The sequence below is a fragment of the Canis aureus genome, chromosome 24 (assembly GCF_053574225.1).
Source record: "Canis aureus isolate CA01 chromosome 24, VMU_Caureus_v.1.0, whole genome shotgun sequence".
Classification (NCBI taxonomy): domain Eukaryota; kingdom Metazoa; phylum Chordata; class Mammalia; order Carnivora; family Canidae; genus Canis; species Canis aureus.
In genome coordinates, this window is record NC_135634.1 from 2,179,774 (window position 1) to 2,202,235 (window position 22,462).

Consider the following 22,462-nt stretch of genomic DNA (forward strand, 5'->3'; position numbering starts at 1 on the left):
TCCCGGGTGGGCAAAGGCCAGGGAAGCTGCCTTGGACTCTGGCTCCTGTGGTGAGTTCCCAGGGATTGTTGATTGCCTCCAACAGAACGTTCCCTGGTCTCCGAGGCTCCTGCATCCTCAGGTTCTGAGTCCTGCCCTGCGTGGCCTTCAGTCCTGTCTTCCCTTGGTTTCATCCTCCAACCTGCCATCCAGAGGAATCCACCAGTGGCTTTTCCCTCCCATGTCCCGCCTCCGCCACCCGCCTCCCCCACCCCTCACCCCTCACCCCCACCCCCAGCGCGATGATCAGTCCCCTCCCTGATGTTATCGTCAGCAGGAAATCAAAACACCATGTGTGTGAACATAAAATTCTGTCATTTATTTATGCTACAGACTTCAGGAAGGAAAAAAAAATTACAGCTCTCTTTTCATTTAAAAAAAAAAAAAAATTGGCACAACGTTTAAGCATTGGTGGCCTTAAATCAGCCTGTTATTAACAGCCAGGAAATGCCTGACCCGAAGGTCCTCACTGCTATTATAAACTGTGAAAATTATAAAAATGGAAATAAAAAATAAGGTAATTACCTCTTCGTGTGTTAAAAAGTTAAGTTGAATGGCCAGTTGCCATGGAGATGACTTCCTGTTTACTGTGCTGGTCTTCCCTAGCAGTTAAAGACCTTCACCAGCCAATGGGAAATCGGCATTCAGCCTCCCATATTCCATTAACATTTGTCATAGTAACTAGTGTAGTCTATAATTACCAGTGAGTAAAATTTGGTAAATTGTATTTTCAGACGTATTGGTGGTTTTTAATTTTTTATTCATTGTATGAAATTACTATCGTGACCAAAAGCACTACTTTATATTTTGAGGCAGCGGGATGACCCTATATTTCAAATATCCTGGTTCTTCCTTTTAAAAACCTGCAGAGTAAAAGACCTCCTCCTCTCCTCATTGCTTTTAAGGATGCCTGTATTGTTACCAACAGTGGTAAACTGATAATATTCACGTTAACAATGACAAGAACCAAAGGCAGCCATTCCTGTTAACTGCCTATCAGTTCTCTGGGCATTTTATTTGAAAGATCCCAGGATCCTAAAATAAACTATTTGGTGCGTGATAACAAATGAAATTTTTTGAAAACCAAGGAACTCTTTGCCTAAATGTAAAACCAAAACCTCATACAAATGTGAGTCACATCAAATGTGACTTAGGACATAGTACCACAGATTGGAGTGTCTTTAGAAGGGGAGAGATGTGTTGACTTGTTAGAAGTTTCAGGCACTGTAGCAATCTGAACTTTGGTGATACACAGGCTGGGGAATTGTATGCTTTCTCTCGCACACTGGGCTGATAGGAAGGCAGCTAGAAGCAGTTTGAACAAAAAGCTGCGAAGTGTTCGTGTTACATAGTTGGCCTCACACCACGGCTGGCGAGCAACCACCCTCCACATCCTTTCTGTCTCCTTCTTACCGGCCCTGACTGTGTCTCTGACCAACCCCAAAGCTTCCGTCTTACCCACTCTGCTTTCCCACCATTCCCCTCCCTGCCCGGTACTGCTGCTGGCTCCTGCCCCAGCCCTCTCAACCTCTCCTTCCTGCCCCTCCCTGCCACCCACCTGGCCTTCACAGCTGGCCCTCTGCAACACCTGTAGCTTCTAGACGCACCCCGCCCTGCAGGCACAAAGTGTAGGCCACAAAATGAAACAGAGACAGCTTGTGTAGGACAGGCTAGTGCGCTTGAACTTTATCTCAAATAATCCAAGCATTTCTTGCACTTTCAAAAGGGTTTTAATCAGCAATAGATAGAGGTTCGGCATTAAAAATTGAAATTGTGGAGTGTGATTCTAAAGCACTGTTGCTTTGTGTCCACAATGGGCACCCGCACACTGGGTTGTTCCCGTAAGATATTGTGTGTGTGTGTGTGTGTGTGTGTGTTCAGTTCTCTTTTTCTGCACTCATTGCATCTTGAAGGCAGCAATTCTTCTTCATCGACCCTTGTATCTCTCATAGTTTCTACTGCAGGGTCTTGGTCAGAATAGAAACTAGATGAAAGATGAAATCAATTAGATGAACGAAATAGGCTCTAAATAAGATCAAGATCATATTTTACATGCTAGTCATCTTATCCTGTTTGTATTAAGCCCCCTTAGCACTTTGTGTTTGTGAGCAAGCTTGTGATATGCGTTTTGGGGAGTTGAACCAGGGTTGAAAGGTAGATACAAAAGGAGGTAAGCTATCACTTCAGTAGGTCGGAAAAAATACCCAGAAAACCTCAAACAAAGGACAAAATGAGCTTTGCTCTTGTTTTAAAAGGGATGATATAGAGTTCAGGCAAAAAAGGAACGTAGCACTAGGGAACAGTTACAAGTACATTAATAGCTGGACTGACCTCTCTCAGATGTATTGGAACTTGTCTGATCAATGAGGGATGCCCCCTTTAGAATTGTAGCATTTGGGGACTGTGAACTTTTGAGGTATGGGTGGTTTTATTTTTTATTTTTTTAATATTTTTTTTAATTTTTATTTATTTATGATAGTCACAGAGAGAGAGAGAGAGAGAGAGAGAGACATAGGCAGAGGGAGAAGCAGGCTCCATGCACCGGGAGCCCGACGTGGGATTCGATTCCGGGTCTCCAGGATCGCGCCCTGGGCCAAAGGCAGGCGCCAAACCACTGCACCCCCCAGGGATCCCGGTATGGGTGGTTTTAAAATCACCCCTTGAAACTACTGCTGAAAGATGCACACAGTTCTGTTGTGTGTGTTCTAGAATGAAACCCAATTCATTGTCTAATGCCTATCCTACCTTTCTTAAGGTGAAGCACATTTTTATTACCATTGTTGATTATAGGATGAAAGGATTTACCAACTGATTGGCAGGTGGAAAAAGCTTGGTTTCTTAACATTGGGAAGGTAGGAGGGGAGAGGTAAAGGGAAGAAGTGCCTTGGGATCAAATGTGGACACTCTGTCATGGAGATCAAGAGCTGAGATAGTAAAGAGGCATCGTCATATGTCACAAGAAGGCCAGAGGCTTATTCTGGAAGCAGAACTTTGGATATTGACCCCAGCAGCTCCCGCCACTTTGAGAGTCCAAGGGATGCCCACAATGATGCTCCAGAAATTAGGATTAAAAGTCACCGTTTCATTTATTACTTCACATCATTGCTTCCATTTCTCTTTGCTCTGATTCTTTACCCTGGCTTTGGCCAAATCTTTTAGGAAACCTCTGTTTTAACAGCTTATATTATTCATCTGTCTTCAGCAAGTCACATAAAAAGTATTGAAAAGTAATGAACTTTTCTGCCTTGTGAAAGAGGAAGAAGCTGGAAGATTCCTATCGTGTTGCTCTGAAAAAGGAGGTGACGCACAACATACTTATCTGTCTGACACATGCCAGGTAGTGATATGTGATGTAAACAGAAAGGTCAGCTGGGTCTGCCTCTAAAGAGACCGATCACCCAGGCAGCAGTATTTCATGAAAGTTCATCTTTCCAGTGTCGAAATGCTAAATGGTCGAACACTTCTGTCCTGGGGGAAAAAAATGATAATGCCTGTGTAAGATTTTTTTCTTAAATCTTGTAATGTCTGTTTGACATTCGTCACCTGTTCTGATTCACACAGAAACTCTGGGCAACCATGGAACGCATTTAATATGCTGGGTGTTGAGTTTCATCTGACTCAGAGAAGTTTTTAGCGCTGCAATGTGGGACAGGTTCATCCGGCGTGAGGCTTCATATATGAGGAAAGTGATCTGTAGAGAAGTGAGATCAGAAATGGTTGTGGTGACATGAGCATCCAAGTGATCTGGCTGCTTTTCAGCAGTGCCCAGAGAAAGGACACCGGCTCTTGACCGAAGCTGGACTTTTCCTTAAGGGCCAGTCCTTGTCCACATCATCAGGCTTGCGGCGAGCTCCTGCTAAGGCGCCCTCTTACTCGCAGCCAGGAACCTGTGGGAGGGGCTCAAACACGGCTCCGGCTTGCCCCGGCCCCGGACCCCCCCCCGCCGCGCACCGGGCCTCCCCGCACCGGGCCTCCGCGCACCGGGCCTCCGCGCACCGGGCCTCCGCGCACCCGGCCTCCCCGCACCGGGCCTCCGCGCACCCGGCCTCCGCCCCGCCAGCCTGGCCCGCGCGAGCACGGGTGGGCACGAACACGCGGCTCCAGGTTTCTTTGACGTGAGCGGCATGAGACGAGTGATGCTCGTTTTAACGACATATTTCATTTCGCCCAGTGTCTCCAAAGTATTACAATTTCCACATATAATCGGTGCGAACATATCGGGGCATCTCCTCTTCTTTCCTTCCCTCCGCGTGAGCCCGGGGCCCGGCCCGTCTCCGCTCGCAGCGGCCGCGCGTCCAGCGCTCGGGGACCGCCCGGGGACCGACCATCCGGGGACCACCCGGGGCGGGGCGCGGCCTCGTACTGACCGCGCGGGTGGCCCCGCCTGGGCGCCCCGCTGCTCCGCCCGGGGAGGGGGAGGGGGAGGGGAGGGGGAGGGGCAGGGGGAGGGGGAGGGGAGGCGGGGGGCGCGCCGCGTCTACAGGCCCCCGAGGGCCCCGAGACCGGGCGGCTGCAGGCGCCGGGAGGACGCCGCGGGGCTCCCCGCAAACCGCCCGGTGGCGTGAGGCCGTCCGGGCAGCGCCGGGCTCACGTGGCCCCTCGGCCCCTCAGTCGCCGCCCGGAGCGGGCCCAGCGCCGCGCGCTGCTCGGGGAGGGCGGGGGCTTCCTGGACGGGGCCCGGCGCGGCGTCGCCCCCCCCGCCCCCCCCGCCCGGGGCCTGGGCCGCCCCGGCCTCTCGGCGCCTCCCCGCGCGCACCCCGGTCCCGGAGCTCACGGGCCCCGGGAGAGCCGCCCAAGCCCGGGACCAGGGCCCGACAACCGCCCGGCCCAGCGCTCGGCCGGGGGAGGCGACGGGACGGGACGGGGCGGGGCGGAGCCGCCGGGACCAGGGCACCGGCACCGGCACCGGGGCAGGAAGCGGGCGAAGACCTCCCGGGCACGCTCCTCCCTTAAGGCGGAGCCGCTGGAGGCGACGCCGGCCGCCCCGCCTCTGCCCGCCGCGCCCGCGAGCCCGAAGCCGGCGACGGCCGCAGCCCCCCGCGCCTCCGCGACGGCGGCTCCGAGGACGCGGCGGGCGCTCGGGCCGGGGGGCTGCGGGCCGCGGCGACGGAGCCGAAGCTGCCGGTCCGACCGATGAGCCGCCTTCCGCATTCCCAGCCACGCAGGCAGCACATTTCCTACTGTTTATAAGCTTTTGAGGATCTTGTTTATTCATGATTGAGGCCGAGACAGAGAAGCAGGCTCCACGCAGGGGCCGACGTGGGCTGGGTTCCGGGGCCCCGGAGTCACACCCCGAGCCCAAGGCGGCCCCTTTCCCTATTGCTTAGACAGTCCAGGCCTGTGCAGGCAGGCCACGTGGGGTTGTAGCGGGCCAGCAGCGACTGGCCTGGGTTGCAGAAGCTTCCCTGCATGATCTATAGCTCCTGCAAGCAGACGAGCACACCGAATTCCCTGGCATCATTTACGTGTGTATGTGTGTGTGTTCATGCAGAGAGAGGGACAGGGAGGGGGAGAGTCAGGCTGACGTCCTAGGCCCCTAGAGTAGATTGCTATGTTACATACATGCTGAACCTAAGGTGAATGATGTGGAATATCTGCTTACTTCTTCTAGGATGGGGGCACAGAATCAATTCGATACTTGATTAGTACGATTTGAAAAAAAAACAGAGATTCCAGCCACTCTACAGACTGAGATTTCTATTAGAAATTCAAGGAAGCAGCAACATTGAAATAAGTCTTTGGGAACTTGCCTGTTGAAAGGACTTTCTCTGGTCCCTTGGTGCAGGCGACATGCCTAGCCTTGTCCTGCAAGTGACTGCCTCGGGGTTGGGGGTTGAGCTTGGGGGGAAGACGGTGGGGGCAGACGCACAAGTCCCACCTCACAGTAAGCCAGTCCCGCCCCCCTGCTCCAGAGTCACAGGCTCTTCCCTTCTCATCCCTGCCATCTGCTTCAAAACCTCACGTCTGTGGAAACGGATTGGCATTGTGCATTCTCAGCTGACTGTTAGACATATTGTTATGACAATATGGGACATTATGACACAAGGGATTGGCATTGTGCATTCTCAGCTGACTGTTAGACACCTGGTGGCAGGTGGTTTAGCACAGACTCACCTCTGAGACTGGAAGAGCAGCCATCAGCCCTGACCTTGTGAAAATGATTAGCTCCTCACTGAACCAGCTGGCCTACGAAAAGCTGAGTGCATTGCAGCTCTGTTGGTTTCCTGGTGGTTCTTTTTTGTCCTGCCCTGGGAGGACTGTTTCATATTCCCTCCATGACTTGTGAGCTCCCAGTCCCAACCTCTCCTTCTCCCTCTGATCAGAGCCTTGTCCTCCTATCTTCTGTAAGAACATCTAAAGCCTCTAACGCACATCTACACAACCTCTAACCCCTATCACTTTTAATCCAGAGGAAGGCTTGTCTTGCCAATATTACTTATTTCTGTCCCCGAGAGTTTGATTTAACCAAATCTCTAGCTTTTGACTTCTTCTCTTTCTAGAAGCTTGTCTAAGAAAGCCTATATCACAGAGATTAGAAGTCTGAGGCTCTAGATCACACTCTCTGCTTTTTAGTCTTGGCTCTGCCACTTGCTGGGTAGCCTTGAGAAAGTTAACCTAATTAGTTTCCTTTTCTAACCCATAAGAATAATGCTCCTGGTATATGAGAATCAAAGTAATTAATGAAGGTAAAAGCATTAAGACATTAAATGCATAGAAGATTAAAACATAATCTGTCACATAATGAGCACTCAATAAATGTAGTTTTTATGAAGCCTATGTCACAAAGAACTTAAATGCTACTCCTTTTAGTGTAGTATTTCAATAACTGTTAGCTGTTATTTTACTGTTATTACTACTTTGTAGTTCCGCCGTTCCTCTTGACCACTTTTAACCAAAGGGCTGATGGGAAAGATTTGGAAAGGGAACCGAATGGATTTGTGATCACCTACATATGGTTTCCAATATTATCTATGTCACTTACAAGTGTGTGACCTCTGTCAAGTCATTTATAGACTCGATTCTCAATTTTCTCATTCAGAGAATCGAGTTCAGGACTTCTAACTGGAAGGTTCTGGGTGATGATAGCAAAGTAAAATGTGGCACTTGATAGGTGTTCAGAATTATCACCATCATTATGACTTTCCTGGTGAGCACTTCTGATAAGATGATTCAATACAGTAAGGTGTCATATTATTCACTACTATATAGTTTGGATTTTCAACTGATATTATTTATCTGTGGCAACACTGACTCTATCAACATATTAATGGAGACAACTGCATACATACCAATTTTGTAGCATTTCTGTTATTATAAAGGGACACCTTTTTATTTTTAGTTTGTATCCACATCTGTAGCACCAGAACACCCTTGTCTTTATAAAAAGAAAAAAAAAAAAACAAACACGAGCTGATATAAATATGTCTAACAATCAGCTGAGAATACACAATGCCAAATGAAAAAAGGTGACAACAGGTTGAAAACAGGGTCTGTGCATGACAAATGGACTCAATGTAGTGATCAGTCACATTTTTCCCACTCAGAAATCTTGTTTGGTGATTTAGGTATTAAGGTCTCCATCCCCCACGCTCCACCACCAAACACACACTCACATGCACCACACATGACACACGTACTGTGCTGGGTTTAAGAGAATCATCTCTCTGCTTGGCAGACAAGTTGTAAACACCCACTGTCCTCATGTCCTCACTGGCTACGCAATCACCGGCCCCTCTTACATGTGTCCTCTTAAGAAGACCGGGTGACTCACTGCGCTCTCTCTCTTCCATGAAGAGTTCAGGAGGCAGCGCAGGGAATTGGGTGAGCTTGGGCGCCCTGCAGACTTAAGGAAATGCAAACATTTTGGTATTGCATTTCGAAGTGTTATTACTTTCAGAACTTGGTGAATCTTTGAGAAGCTGTGCATATTTTTACACAATTCATTACTGCTGTGGATAGTTTTTCCCATGGAGCTGCAAATACTCACCAAGGATAAGCAAATACAAAGACCTAAAGGTGAAACCCAAAGTGAGCCCTCAGTGTTAGAGAAGAGATACCGCTGTTGCCTTAGAGCGAAGGATCCTCTCTTATGTGAAAATCATTTGGGAGGCTTGAAAGGTTTTTCTCAAAGAGTTTTTTTCCAAGAGGTCCTCTTATTTTAAGAGCATTTTATCACATAAGACAAGAATAGATGAGACATGTTCTGCTTTCCTGGAACAAACTTTAAGTTGACCATGAGGGATAAGCTGACCCAGCGGTATTTGGGGGCTAGACAAATGTTCCAATTGTTGTTTTCCAATGTTTGGGTTTTTATAAACCAAAAACACGTTTTGCCCTAAGCTCTTTCCCCTGGATTTTAACAAGTCATGTGTATTTGAAGGGAAATTAAATCCAGATGTGTCCAATCTATTTGCACTTAAATCATTAAAGTGTTGTTTTGTAAGATTATTTAGGTGACCAGGAAACCTTTCGAACATCTTTAGAACTCTGCTTCTTACACCACAGAAGTCCTCATTCTGTGAAGAGCTCACATTTCCCCCAGGCCCTGTAGCCTGACCTTATAATACATTCATAAATCAGATTCCTAAGACTGTTCTAATTTAGTGGGTTGATGCCACATGATTTCCCAATTCCAAGAACGGAAATAAGCTTGTATGTGTGCTACCAAAAAAACAAATGACTCCAAAGGACCTTGGCAACAGTGATAGCTTGTCCAATTTTGGAATGAGAAGACAGTGGCCAAATTAGGAATAAAAATATACCCTGTAGACACAGAATATACAGATAATTGAAAGCTGGAAATGGATCCAAAATAGTGCTTGGGATTATCACAAAGACTGAAGAATGGGAAGCAAAAGTAATCCTAGTCAGTAGGCCACATAATGAATCATGCACCTGAAGGGCTTGTTACCACAGGTTGTTGCAATGATAGGTTTAAAACTCACAATTGTTGTGGGAGAAAAACCTAGGCAGGTTATTGCATCACCCTTTGCAAAGATGGTATTTTATGCAGGGCTGATGCAGGAATAAATAGGAGTCATTAATGCTAAGGTGCCCTGCAAAGACTTGCCAGAGCTTCCCATTGGAACCTCTGCTGAACACACATAGTGGGAATCCATTACCTTCACCACACCAAGTCAAAGGAATATGTTAAGATCAAGCTCATAGTTTGACTATCCCAAACTAGTCCTTCTAGCAAGGCTAAGTCCAATCACAGCTCAACATACCACATTATAAAAGTTAAAATCAATTCTAATGCTGGCAGCCTTTCCACCTGGAGAGCTCTATAAAAGCTCTTGTAAACTACACCCAGTTTAATGAATACAATCATAAAGGGAGTTTTGTCTTGTAATGGACACTGACAGCTAACCAGGAGGTCCCAGGGTCTCTCTTTCCAAAAACATGCTGTAGATCTAGACCAGACCTATGCATAGAGCTGTGCTACGGAGGGCTTGGCTCATGGCTAGACTAACTACAAAATATTTGCCAGAGGATGATCTCTGTTTTTCACGCAGCTGCCCTTTTCTGAATATCAGCAAGACAGTCAATGTTAAACACATGTTTAAAGAGAGAAGTAGGTGAGGGGTGCCTGAGTGTCTCAGTTGCTTAAACATCTGCCTTAGGCTTAGGTCATGATCTCTGGGTCCTGGGATCAAGCCCCATGAGGAGCTCCCTGCTCAACAGGGAGTCTGCTTCTCCCTCTCCTTCCATCTGTCCTCCTGCCTCCTGCTTGTGTACGGATGGGCGCGCACGTGTGCTCTCTCTCTCTCTCTCTCAAATAAAAAATAAATAAATAAAATCTTAAAAAAAGAAAAAAAGCATTTTAAGGTAAGAGGTTAACACACACACTATCATGTTGTCATTTCCTCACCACTTCAGAAACCACATTTCAACTCACTGCATCCTGGTATAGAAATGCCAGTGTGCTAGGGGAGAACCTTGCCTTTCCTGAACACAGACAAAAGGCAGAGGGCCCGGGTCTAAAGGTGTGATGGGTGAGGACCATGTGCCAGGCTTGGACTAGCCACTTTGTACACAACTAGCTCTCAAAGTAATCCTGTGTGGGAGGGAAAATTAACACTATTGAATGTCTTCTTCATCAGCAACTTGACAGATTAATTGGGTCATTTAATCCACCCAAAATGCCTGGAATGATGTTTTGAAGCTTGCCTGAGTTTTACTTTCCCCAGTGAAATAAATATATCAAGTATTCTACAATTTTTAGTAGTTATATGGCATTGCACTGGATAAATATACCATATTTTATTATAATCTCATATTGTTGAACATTTATAATATTTGTAATGTTTTGCTCTTATAGATAATGCAACAATAAACTCCCTTTTAAATGAGATTTTGTGCACCTCTCTAATAATTTTGTCAAACAATTACTAGAAACAAATTTTGGGGTCAAAGAGTTGGCACATTTTAAAGAATTTTGGTTCGTATATCAAATCCTTTCCTGAGATATGGAATTATACATATTCCCTACCTAGTGTGCATGAATTTTCTTATAAAACTATGGTCTCTTTTGGGCCTATGATTTTAACCGCTCCTTGTGACTGTAGATTGATATTCATTATTAGCTTATTGCTACTCATTACTACACAAATCTTGTTAATTTGTAGGGATTTTTTTCCTTTTAAAAGAAATTGCCAGAAGTTTATCCAATACATTGGTTCTTATTTGCTAGTTTTTTAACTAAAAAAATTGAATTCCTATACTTGTCAATGGTAACACTTTTCATTTCTTTCACTTATTTTTCACTATCTCTAAAATTTTCTTTTTGAGTTTTTAAAAAAATTTTTAAAAATTAAAAAAAAATTCTAATGAGAGAATGGAATGCTGTTTTTCTTTGTTTGTTTGTTTGTTTTTAAGTTCTCTAGTGGAAGTAACAGATTAAGATTGCTCTGTAACGTTTAAATTTTCAAGCAGGCTAGCAGTGTAGTTTGATTACTTCCGTGAATTAACAATGATTAAAAGAGTAATTTTAAAGTCCAAATGCCGGAAAGTTTTGTTTTGTTTTTAACTTTTTTTACTAATTTCTGGCGTCGCTTCATGATAGTTTGAGGATTGGGTCTACCCACCCTATTTCAACTCTCAAGAATTTATTAACATCTAGGGCAATAATTTTCAACCTGTTGTTATTGTTCAGTCAATGCAACACTTAAAAATTGAAGCCTTAATTGAAACCACAATACGTAAAAAGATGAAAAGCAAAGTATATTTAGTTAAAGGGAGAACTGAGAGGCCTACAAAGACATTCATAATTAGGGCCCCTTAGTTTTGCCTAAGGCAATCCCAAGACTTTCGAAACCCTATGGCTTTACATAGAGCAGTTTGTGTCAGTACATGATCAAGAGAGGTGTTCACAGGTCCTTGAAAAGAAGGGAAATTATCTTTCCCTGCAGACTGATACATTGTTAATTGAAGATTATCACTAATGATTCAAGTCACCTATGTACTTACTTAAATGTCAGAATGCTTATATTAAACATCAGAATCCGGATGTTTTTCTATGTACTCCATGTTGGTCTTATTTTCTGTCATTCTTTTTTGTTTTTTCTCATTTTCCTAGAAACATTTGTGAGAACTTCTGAAGCTTACCTTCTGTGTTACTGATGAGCTTTTCTGTCACCAATTCTGATTTCTTACCATTTCCAATAAAGATCTGAAATCAGCCATTGCATTTTAGTTTGATATGTACTAGGCACTGCTGGAATTACTTTGAATTTTGCAGTAAGTCAATGAAACAGGTATTATTTTAATCCCCACTATATACACAGGAAACCAGGGATCCCTGGGTGGCACAGCGGGAAACCAAGTCTCAGCAAGGTCAAGTGATCTGCCCAAGGTCTCGCAGCTAAGAAGCTAGGTTTTGAAGGATTTGGGTCCAGAGCTCTTTTTTTTTTTTTTTTTTTTTTTTTAAGATTTTATTGATTTATTCATGAGAAACACAGAGAGAGAAGTGGAGACACAAGTAGAGGGAGAAGCAGGCTCCCTGCAGGAAGTCTGATACTAGACTTGATTCCAGGACCCTGGGATCATACCCTCATCTGAAGGCAGATACTCAACCACTGAGCCACCAAGGCATCCTGGATCGAGTTCTTATGATGAACTAGACTTTATCAGTCCTAGTTTATGAGAACTTTATCATAAATCATTTTCACATTGCTTTATTATTTGCATTTCTTCAGGAGCTTATTCTCTTGTTACTTTTATTGTTCATATTTCTTTTTTTATCTTTTTAAAGATTTTATTTATTTATTCATGAGAGACACAGAGACATAGACAGAGGGAGAAGCAGGCTCCATGCAGGGAGCCCGATGTGGGACTTGATCTTGGGACTCCAGGCAGGTGCTAAACCACTGAACCATCCAGGCATCCCTGTTCATATTTCTTAATAGTTATTTTATCTGATTTCTCTCTCTCTCTCTCTCTCTCTCTTTCACACACACACACACACACACACACATGCACACACACACACACACACACTCCCCCGGCATATCTAGCAGTATAACTAGAACCAGCTTTTGGACTGGTGCTTAGATTTCTTTCCATAATGAGATTGGGAAACATCAGAGATCCAGTCCCAGAGCCTGCGGCTGCTGGCCCCATGCCTGGTTATGCAGTTGTCCGGATCCCTCTTTACAGCCCTTGTAAGTAGATTGATGTAAACCAATGCTCTCGGCAGCAGTTGAAACTTTTTCCACTTCCTTTCAGAGTGGGGGTGCCCCTCCCCTCAAGCCAGGTTTCATGCGGCTGGTTCTGGGCTCTGACACATATGGACACTCTGTGCTTCCAATATCCTAAAGGAATCAACCCCCAGTTGCTTTGATCTATTCTAGTTATGAGGGCTTAAGCAGCTCCTGCCTGCTCTCTGATTTCTGGTCCACAGAGATGTGCATCTCTGTGTGGCAACAATTGTGTCCTTTCAGTTTCCTTAAATACGATTTTTCTTTCCCCTTATGTTACTGTAACAGTGCACATAAAACTTGGAATCTTGATACCACCTTTACCAAATGTCCAATAAATCATTCTGAGATGTCTTGAGAGATTTTCTCTGTGCCTTCATTTTATTATTCCTTAGTATCTTTTTCTCATTTGCTCCTTGTGCTATTGTAGTGTCTCCTATCTATTTCTCTGAAAAGAAAACGAGATTGATGGAGTAAGTATTTTCTAGCTGACAAGGTCCATAACATGCCCTTGGCCTTGTGTGTGGCTCGTTTACAACTGGAAATGATTTACAATTGGTGGACAAATTGAGGAACACGGTTTCTCACCTAATTCCCAGTGACTGGCCCACATCCCACTAGCACAACTGTCCTGAGCTTACACTTTCTCTGACCCCCAGTGCCTGTGTCCCTGTCCCCATAAACTACTCCCAGCATGCCCTGGGGTATCTGCTCTCACCTCTAACTCCTTCTTGTGGCTGAAGCTCCCAGAATACAACACACCACGGCCAGGCCGTCTCTTTCCTTCTTTGTGCCTCTTAGCCTTCCATACACGCTTCCTGCTCCAGGTTTTCTTAGAAGTTAAAATCTCCAAATCAACAAGGAAGAGAGACATTGGTGATGGGTTTGGGGTATGTGGAAGGCTTAGCTCGTGAACTGCATGGAGGCCACACTGTTTCCAGCATGGTACAGACATTAGATCCATGAGCCAGGGCGCAGCACTAGACAAATCTCCCTACCTCAGCTGAACCAGTCTAGTTCTATGTTGTCTGGGGAGGCACACCCAGGTAAACTATTTTGATTTCTATTTGTATCTCATATATCACATCACTGGTGGAGTTCTTTCCAGGATTCTGGCAGTATATTGGCTGTCAGTTTCACTTTTGTATAAATGTTCATTCTTTTTGCTGTCTTTATGCTTATTCGAGTAGGAAGTGAGGTGAGGTGGTGTCAGGATCCGTTGGACAAATGACTGTAAACCAGAAATCTGCCACTGATTTTATTTTTTAATACAATTTCGTCTGCAACTATGACTAATTAGTAAGGTCCTATTTCACCATGTTGGCAAGAAAATTTCGGTTATTCCCCTCAGTGTAGACATTTTAAAAAAATCTCTGTCAGACAGACGACTCAGAGGCCACCTGTTGAAACTCCCCACTTGTCGGGCCTTGTGAGACGCTGCTCAGTCCATTTTTGGAAGTCAGTCTGGTCCAACTTAAACTACAAGACACATAAATATCTTTGAAATCAGAAGTCTCAGTTTGAATGCCTTATTCAGAACTGGCATCAGTACACACAACCCCTTTGCGTGAGTTTAGAAAAAAAGTTAAGCCTTCATGAAGAAATATTACTTCTACCTGTTAAATAATTGCTATATTACACTTACTTTTGCATAGCAAGATGCTTTACTATAATTGCCAGAAATTTGTCAAGATAAATATAGACACAGTTTTTACAGCAGGGATAGTTTCCCTTAGAGTTGTGCGCTGTACTCCTCACATAACCACACATGACAAACCTGCTCCTGTGCTCTTTTTGCTCAGAAAACTTCTTTTGGAGATGACAGGAGAACTTATGGTTAAAAAGAGCAGGTTAAACAACTGCCTACTCTTCTGAAACCTCACTAGAATCAAAGGGAAGGAAGGAAGTTTAAGGCATTTGCCCGCAAGGCAGGAGTGAAAGAAATGGAAATAAAATTGTGACAGTTTGAAAGCAAAAGGATGACTGAGAAATGAAATAGCAGGAATTACAATGAATACTTGTTTCATCCACTTGCCCCTCAACCTCTGGCAACCACCAATCTGTTTTCTGTATCGATGAGCTTGGTTTTAAATTTTTTTTAAAAGATTACACCTATAAGTGAGATTATATGGTTTTGTCTTTCTCTGCCTCATTTTGCTTAGCATAATGCCATCAAGTTCCACCTGTGTTGCTGCAAATGGTAAGATTTTATTCTTTTTATGGCTGAGTAATAGTCCAGTGTGTGTGTGTGTGGGGGGGGGGTGTATGCATGTGCACACATGCATATCTCATGTGTTCTTTATGAATTCATCTGTGGATGGACACTTAAATTGTTTCCATATCTTGGATATTGTAAATAATGCTGCAGTGAACACAGAGGTGCAGATACTATTTTAAATTAGTGTGTTTGTCTTCTTTGGATAAATACCCAGAAGTGAAAATGCTGAATTGTGAGCATTGTGGTATTTTTAATTTCTTGAGGAACCTCCATACTGTTTTCCAGAGTAGCTGCACTCATTTACATTCCCACCAAATACATAAGAGTTTCCTTTTCTCCATAGCCTTGCCAACACTTGTTATTTCTTGTCTTTTTGATAATAGCTTTCAGTTATAAAATAAAAAAGTCATTGGGATGTAAAGGACAGCATGGGGGACTATTTGAAAGCTGTTAAGACAAAAGATCTTAAAAGATCTCATCACAAGCAAAAAGAATTCAGTAATTATGTGTGGTGACAGATGTTACCTAGAATTATTCTGGTGATCATTTTGCAAGTATCAAATCATTATGTTGTACACCTAAAACTAATATGATGTTATGGGTCATTTATACCTCAATAAAAACCATTATATATAGCTCTCTGCATCAAACTGATGTATGTGGATTTAATTAAAATTACTTCTGACCATAAAAACGGCAAACACTAAGCTGTGGGAGAAGCTAGAGAGAATATGATTGGCACCACGGAGCCCCCCCGCCGCAACCCCCATTTAGCTACTGAATGTTGGGATTGTAAATCATGTATTATCACTTAGTTTCCAGGCATGGGTAGCCAGGCACACACCCTACAGAGAAAAGAAGTTTCTTCACTTAGAATCTGACCATCCCCAAGAGGATATGTCCAAAGAGATTGACTTCAGTAGATCCCAGATCACCATCCTGCATGCCCCAACGCGGGGAGGTAGTTTGATTGTTCAAATTATGCAATTTTCTATGAATTCTGTAAAATATAATCTTGATTTTTTGAGTATAGTAGACACACAATGTTGCATTAGTTTTAGGTGTACCATCTAGTGATTTGACAAGCTTATACATTATGCTCTGTTCACCACAAGTATAACTGTCATCTGTCCTGATACATGGTACATCTCTATTACTATATCATTGACTCTATTCATTATGCTATGCTTTTTAATATAATTTTGATTTTTTAAAAAATATTTCTTTATTTATTCATTCACAAGAGACAGAGAGAGACGCAGAGACATAGGCTGAGGGAGAAGCAGGCTCCCTGCGGAGATCCTGATGCAGGACTCGATCCCAGGACCCCAGGATCACGACCTGAGCCAAAGGCAGACAGACGCTCAATCACTGAGCTACCCAGGCGTCTCATAATTTTGATTTTTTTAAAAACAAATCTAAAAAAAAATAAAATAAAAATAAAATAAAATAAAAACAAATCTATATTAGAATCATGGAAAGAAAAACGCAGATAGGTATAAGGGCGAGATAAATTAAAAGATATTAAGGAATGAACGAAGATTGGATAAGGACAAAATAGAGAAAGGGACACCACCCCACTTCTACCCTCCACTCCACTAAATTATGATGAAGAGGCAGGGGTGGTGGAAATGGAGCACACTGGACACCGAAATGTAGGAGGATGCTGCTAAACACCATTGGGATATCTGGTCTGGGTAGGAGGGAAGCCTATTCTAATACATGACAAACACTGGTTTTGTTTATAAACTATGTTTACAACACAGTTTTAAGTATAGTTGACACATTAATTTCAGGTGTATGACATGGCGATTTGGCAAGTCTATATGCTATGCTATTCTCACCACAAGGGTAGTGACCATCTGTCAATCATTCAACCCTATTAAATACCATTGATTATATGATGTGCACTATTTTTAATTGGTTGAGGATGGAAAAGAGGTACATGTCATTTAGAGAGTGCCTACATTTGATGCCTCAGGAAAGGAGGTAGCACATGCACCTGTGCCTGCCTGAGTCCATCCTGGCTTCCTGCTGCCTTTTCCTCCAGCCCACCACCTCCTCACTCCACTGGCTCCCATCCCATTCAGAGCAGCTTCTCTGCTGCTACCTCTCACCTGGCAGTAAAACCAGTAACAATTCTGGACGGGGTGGGGCAATCCCCTTTCTCTTAGTTTCAATACAAAGTTCATTTTTCAAGAATCTATACTGAGGAAGCACATTAAAAAGGACAAAACAAACTTCCAAAGTTTACATGCCTTCCTCATCTGTCTGGGCTCAATGGACACCCTTTAGGAAGCACCAGATGATCCCTCTTTTCTGGTTGTGAGCCCCTTTTCACAATCTCTGCCCACATCACACATTTACCCAGATGACAAGAATGAGATTGGGACTATATCCCAGAAAGAGAGCTAAGAGAGCTACTGGAAATCAAATTAGAAGGAAAAGATAGGAATCCACAATAACTTAAAGAGCTCTGAATTGTTTAAGGAAAAGTAGAAAGATAAGTCATCACTTTAAAAAGTTTGAATTACTTTGTCTCAGACTGTAAAAGAGTTTTTCTCATCCATTTCTTTCTTGAACTCAGCAGATGATTGGCTTCTGTGGAAAGGTGGACATTTCATGGATTGCCACAGAGAAGTAGTCATGGACAGATGTGTACCTTTCCACAGCACTCAACAGGCAGAAAGGCCACCTCACTAAATGTTCTTTCTGATCCTTTCTGATGCATGCCAGAATTATTTTCCCACAGAAGAAGCTATTGATTCCCATCACAACAGACATAACTGAGATATTCATTGCACAAGGGAAAGAATTGAGTAATTTTCAATGAACCATGAGAACATTATCTGTTATGTGAACTATTCATAACGACACAAGACCTACTCCTTCAACTACCTGACAAGACAGACTTTCAAAGATAAAGATTCTTATTGTGCTCAGTACAATTCCATCTTGTCTTAAACATATCTTTGAAAGTAAGAATAATACAAAATGTGAAGTTTTGATGGGATTCTAAATACAATATCAGTGTGTTAATCATCTATATTTGTATTATTTACACTTCTTCCCATCAGCATGAAAGATTTTTACATTGGTTACATTTATCTAACATTGATCTGATACAAGGAAACAGAGTCTGGACTGGCACTCATACTTCAGTCCCCTTGCCAAATAATATATGATGTACCAGAATTGGCTAAAGAAGATCCAAACTGCACAATTAGGCAGGCAAACAATAGTACAGTGGGGTCCTAGACTTTAAAAAAAAATTATTAAAAGCAATGGACGTTTGTCTCAGAAAATTGCAGAGAGGAAGTTATGCTTAAAATTACAAGGGCTTATGGACTTCCCCGGAAGTATTGAATATGAATTCTGTTTTTCCAAAATAAAGAGTAGGCAAGTTCTTGCTAAAGGTAATTTTCAAATTTGTGTCTGACTTGAAGAAATTTTTAATGGTTTCTACTAATGGGTACATTTTGGTCAGGAAGATAATATGGCATTTGACATGAAGCCTCAAGGTTTTCACATAGCGGCTGTTGGTCAATACTGAGGCTTGGTGCATTTACTGAGGAAAATCTTCATGCCTCAAATTATTGCTTCAAAGAGTATAAAACCAAAATAATAGACAGAGAAAAGTTGTTAAAAAAAAAAAAAAACAGTGGGAGGAGGATGTCCTTTAAATAGAAGGGTAGGGCTGTCACCTAATTTACAATTTATAGCTATGACAACAAACAGGATGTCAGGCTGTGTCCCTCTCACAGGGTGTATAAATCAAAAGAAGTGCTATTGCTACACTGAACTATGCTGTTCACAGAGAACAGCAACTTAGAGAGACCAGCTTGCATCACTATTCATTGAACAAGACTAGAGGGCTATTATCCTTGAAATCTAAAACATGCAAGATGATATTCATCAAGGCCAAGAGGATTCTAATTCTCCATCCAATGGCCAACATCTGGCTGGAATTGTTGGGAATATTAGACACTTGACCATTTTGCCCCGTCTTTTCTCACTATATTTTATATGCCCATTGGTTTAGCTCTTTGTGCAACATAATCTGACTGGACCATTTATATACTTCTAGAGTTCAAATTATTTGATTTCTCTTAAAGTTATCATTCCTTGATGTATGATTCTCTTCAGATTCATCTTAGTTTGGATTCTTGAAGCTTTGTTCTCTGGTGACGCTCTTGGGTCCAATTTTATAGGAACTTTTAGTCTAGGGAACAAAAATGACAGTCACAAAAGGCTGATGTTTATGAAGAAAGCCAGGATGCTTATAATGGTACTGCCCTTGCACTGATTTGGAAGAGCATATTTTAAAAAGGCAAATTACCTTTTCTATACCAAGGAAATCATCTGATAATACGTTTTTTAAAAATTATCAAATAAGTAATTAGCATTAAATGTTTTTGACTTCACCCCACAAGGGAATGGTCCCAGAAGAGGGCTTTAAACTTGCTTCTAAACCTGGTCTTAAAAGAAAATTATTTTAAAAAATCTTATTAGACAAATTAAACCTTAGTTATTATCTAGCCAGAGGCCATACATTTGAAATTTAAAGTCTCTGACTTCTAATCACTATGCAGCCAGCAGTTTGTTCTGCGACCTTAGGCAAGTCACTTAACCTCTTACTGGTTCACACTTCGTCCTCTGCAAAATATACACATTAACATTAGCCGTCTTGGAAATGATCATGAAGCACTTGTGAATACTGACATAAAATAATGCTGTCCTTCTTTTACAAGATGTGGTTACTGATGTGAAGTTTGGCATATAATAGGCAACTCAATAAATGTTTATTATGTGTATTAATGAATGGATGGGTGATCCAAATGTACTTTGCCCTATTTTTCATTCAGACAGCCCTGGAAATCCTTTCAATATATATATATGTATATATGGCTCATGAGTACATTCTGTTCAGGAAGACAATGTGTATATATATATATACACATACATATACACACACAGAGAAAGAGAGAAAGAGAGAGCGCCTATATATACATACATATATAGGCTGTATGTATACATACTTACACACACCCACGTATACATGTATATATAGGCTCTCTCTATATATAGATACATTCCCACAGTGCTATGCATCTCTCTCATTCATCTCATATCATCTCTCTCATTCCCATGTTCTTCTTCAGGACACCTCTTTCTTTTCAAACTGTTGTTCCCCAAACTGATCCCACCTATCATTCCTTAACTCATTCCAGTGCTAAACCAAACTAGTTCAGGGCTGGCCTGTAATGACAAGATAGATAAAAATAGATGGACACTTATCCAAAGAATTGGGATAGATTATCAACATCAAGCAGTGGTGTTCCAACTGTCTGCCTGTCTTTTAATAATAATCCAATTATCAACAACTGACTCACTGAAGAAGAAAGAATATTTCTCAAGCATGCAACATTCATGACCTCCAGGGATGCTTCTAGAATAGGCAGTCACATGGATAATATAAAAGAGAGAGAAGTTCTCCTGGCTCCAGGGGACCTGTAATTTGCCACCTCATAAAGCTTAACAAATATTTCCCAGGTCTGGCATTTACAGTGCATGTTAGCCTGTGGCAATGAATGGACTCATCCTCAAATTCTCTATAGGTTCTGTAAGATTTCCTCAGACCTAAAGTTTCCAAATCAAAACAGTAAGATTATCGTTATCTTAAAACAATTGAAGCATTTTTTTTTTTTCTTTTTCATGGCTAACTGATGAATTTTTACTCTAAAGCTCAGTATTCTCTGAGCCTCCTGGACAGTTATAGATCCCATGGCCCACTGAAGTTTAAATTTCAAATCTTCATACATTTTATTTTATTTATTTATTTTTTAATTTTTATTTATTTATGATAGTCACACAGAGAGAAAGAGAGAGAGGCAGAGACACAGGCAGAGGAAGAAGCAGGCTCCATGCACCGGGAGCCCGATGTGGGATTCAATCCCGGGTCTCCAGGATCGCGCCCTGGGCCAAAGGCAGGCGCCAAACTGCTGCGCCACCCAGGGATCCCTTAAAGAAAGGATAGAGATAGTAGAACAGCATAGGCTAAACAGAGGGGGCTTTATTGACTACGTTTTTTAAACAATGCTCGGCCAAAAAAGCCAACAAGCTACAAGAGCCTGTCCATTTTGCTCTTTGGCTGCAGCATAGTCATGACTGGAATATTTCATGGTAAGTGATAAGCCCATGGTTATCAAGAGTTCCAATAAGGCAACCAGATGATGAAGTCAGGGCTGTGGGGTTGGCAGGAAACTTTCGAGATCTGGATGATGACACTGAGACCTAAAGAAGTGACCAAACCAAATACTTGCTATGAGCAACAGAATGCCCACACCTGGAGAGTTAAGTTATAATGCTTGGCACTCAGGTAATGAGGAAATGATTTGATGGGTCATTTAATGGTCTTTTGCCATTAAGCAGATTTGAGTATTTCCTTTAATTCCAAAAAGGGCACAAACATTTTAGCACTGAGAATTTTTTAAATGCCTCCTTTTATACTAGTTCAGTCTTAAATTCCTTTGTGTTAAGACTAATGATCAGCAACCTACTCCCTTTCCTATTGGCTTTAAATAAAAATGCCCTTGATATCATTGGAGGGTAGCCAACAAAAGAGGGCAAGAGAGGGTAGAGAAGACGCACCCAGTTTTTAACTGCCTCAGCTCTAAAGGTATATACTTCATTAAACTTGTACAATGTCACCTGTCAATTACATCTCCATTCACCTGGGGGAAATTGCTGCTAATATTAGTAGAACGATTCATATGAAACTTCAAAGGGTTTAAAAAAAGATCAAGTCTATTCATAGAAAATAAACACATAAAGGGACACACTTTATTCCCACTCTCATTCCATTTGCAGCCACAAGTCACAGGTCCCCATCCTCTCTCACACCATTTAGATCCCTGCATAGCTTGTATCACAACCTAAAGATGGCAATAGTCTCAGAGTAAACTGAGTCACAGGCACTCCTGGATCCAGGGGCTTAAAGCAGCTTCAGCAAGATTCTGTATCTCCCTTCCGTTTCTTGCCTTTGCTTTGCCTTCGCCTTTGTAGGCTTCCTTCTCAGGCAAGCTGTCATGACCCACCAGCCATGATGGCCAATTAAGAGCTTACAGTGTGTTGTCTTTAGAGCCAGCAATCTCAAAAGAAAAAGAAAATGACAAAAATCACCCCTCTCTCTCATGAAATCCATAGCAATCCCTAATAATAAATTGGACTGATCTTACTTGAGGTGCATGCTCACCACTGAAGCAAAGTATGTAGGAGTAGGGGCTACTCCAGTCAGGCTCTCCCATGGGAGAAGAGGTGGGGTCATGGGACTTATTGCTCAAAAGGACTTTGGGAAGGAGCAGTTTCTGAAAGGAAAAGCTGTTGGCGTACAAGGAAGTCCCAACGGTTCTGACGGACAGCATTAAGAATGGGACATAAACAGACATGGAACTTGTGAATTTGCTTATTATGATTTCTTCCTGTCTTTGTTTTCTTTTAGTCTTTA

General features: G+C 42.7%; 1 long non-coding RNA gene across 1 annotated transcript; it reads right to left on the minus strand.

Moving 5' to 3' along the window:
- Positions 1 to 1,746: 1,746 nt before the first annotated feature.
- On the minus strand, positions 1,747 to 6,001 carry LOC144295654 (uncharacterized). The gene is made up of 3 exons (XR_013362718.1): positions 5,790 to 6,001; positions 3,355 to 3,507; positions 1,747 to 2,023 (listed from the first exon to the last, which is right to left on the minus strand). It is a non-coding gene; the product is annotated as an uncharacterized LOC144295654 (long non-coding RNA).
- Between the last annotated feature and the right edge of the window lie 16,461 nt (positions 6,002 to 22,462).